Genomic DNA, 2,079 nt, shown 5'->3' with positions numbered 1-2,079 from the left:
TCAAATTCATGGTAGAATTTAGCAAACTCTTCTTCGCACCTTTTAAGTAGTCATGGTGTTGTGTAAATTTTCTGTCTTAAAGGGGAACTTTCTTTTGGATTACTCAAGTAGTCGTCAAATCTATGGAACGTGCTCAGGGACAGCCTTTATCTGAGGAATTAAACCTTTTCTTGAATTTAAAGTATAGACTGTAAAGAATACAGGAAGAGAAGACATTGAGGGAACCTTATGATATCTCCAAGGAGAACATTTATATTAACTGTAATGGAATTTCACCATTATTTTGCAAAACTTGGAGACAATTACTTATCCCAACTCTATATTGATTGAGACAAATTAAATTATGGGACCCCTAGATTGGAATTTTACGAGGATATTAATCCACAAGACTGGGAAGTAGGAAAACAATAATTAACTATTATTTAATAGGGATTCGAGCAATTGATTTATTACCCAACCTAACAAGACAAGGAGTTCAAAGTGGCTTATAAACATTAACTCTCCCGCTGCACAATGAAGTTTTCAAGCTCATCTTCATATAAATGAGCTTCAAAGCTTGGATTTTTTTTTTTTTTTTCATTTTTTTCCAAGCAAAGTTTGAATTAGCTTTAATAGAAAAATCTGAGTTGAGTCAGAGTACCTAAGTTAGCTAAACTGAATATAGTAAAGTGTGCAACTATATGAGCCAAGTTTAAGAGTTTAGGAATGTGTTGAAGGTCAGCTTGTCACAACTCTTGAACCGGTCTTGTATGAGTACTCTGGCCAATCCCAAGTAGCTTGAGTGTATTTATTGCTCTAGTTGCTATTGATAATAATGTTAAGAGTGAGATGCTGTGCAGAGAGAGATTTCTTAGAAATTTCTAGGACTGGGAAAACAACATGGCACTTGGCAGTGAGATTGCTTGGCAAGTGTTGGGAACACAGAAAGCAAGCAACCCAAGTTGTGAAGGAAGTGGTTGAAAGGAAAAATTGGAAGCCATCCAGTTGAATCTTATTTCATGGGAATCCCCAGAGTCAAAAGGAGGTCTTCCTTGAAAATGAAATGGAGAAGATATCCACCTCAGAAAGTTCAATTTTTTGCGATCAAACCATCTGATCATACTTGATATGTTGTATCCTCGTTTGTTGAAAGCAAAGTGCCAGATGTATGAGAGAACTATTTAAAGCTGTTTTGTGTTATTGGAAGCTTTTTCTACATATGTTTCAAATGTTCTAGTTGAATTTTTATAACCAAATGATTCAAAATGTTATCGTATTGCATTTCTACTTTGATAACATATTAGCTTGCAGGCAAGAACAGTTTGAGAACTCCGCAGCAGGAAGGGCTGCTAAAGCACAGCTAGCAGCTGCGTCCAAACAATCTAATAATAACAGTAAAGGCGAACCAGTTCTTAAGGTATTATCAACCATCATGTATCATTATTCTGTAGTGGATTCTTGAATGTCTTGCTGTATATGCACCACATGCTTATGATGTTTTCTTTTCATCTTGCATAAAATTTTCGTTCTTTTAAAATTGTTAAATTTGGTTTACTTTCTATTTATCACCTAATTTTTTTTCCCCGGTTCAAATTTTGAGCTTGATATATGGGAGTTGACTCTTCCCATGTCATGCACTACTAAAATAATTTATAGAATCTGGAAGTGATTCTTCAAATCAATTCCTTACCGGTTCATTATGTTAATGCAGTGGCAGATGGGATGATGTTATGTCTTTATGTGGCTGACTTCAATTACACAATGTAAGTATGCACAGTTTTCCTTTAATATGTTATATTAGAGACTCTGTTCTAGCTGTGTATGGAGTTTGAGTTTTGTTTCATTAAATGTAACAAACAAGACATGTTATAATTTTAATAGATATTTTAACAGAATCAATGTTTTATTTGTGCGTCTAATTGGTTCATCTCTTTGTAAAGGCCATATTCTTGAATAGTGATTGGATTCAAACAGTGGGCTGTGATGTTATAGGAGTTACATGCTGTCTCATTTTTATTTTGTTTTTTCTTAATTTCAAGGGAGTCCCTAACCATATACATAGGATTGTTTTATGCGTATTATATGAATTGAAAGGTAAGC

The 2,079-nt window shown here is 34.2% G+C and overlaps 1 long non-coding RNA gene across 1 annotated transcript; it reads left to right on the top strand.

The window, feature by feature from the left end:
* Positions 1-1,177: 1,177 nt before the first annotated feature.
* On the top strand, positions 1,178-1,995 carry LOC111386722. Its single transcript, XR_002701298.1, has 2 exons — positions 1,178-1,396; positions 1,691-1,995. It is a non-coding gene; the product is annotated as an uncharacterized LOC111386722 (long non-coding RNA).
* Positions 1,996-2,079: the final 84 nt, after the last annotated feature.

This window comes from Olea europaea, unplaced genomic scaffold (genome assembly GCF_002742605.1).
Source record: "Olea europaea var. sylvestris unplaced genomic scaffold, O_europaea_v1 scaffold3698, whole genome shotgun sequence".
Lineage (NCBI taxonomy): Eukaryota > Viridiplantae > Streptophyta > Magnoliopsida > Lamiales > Oleaceae > Olea > Olea europaea.
Note: the sequence above shows the minus strand (reverse complement) of the source record. Positions and strands in the feature narration are given on the sequence as shown.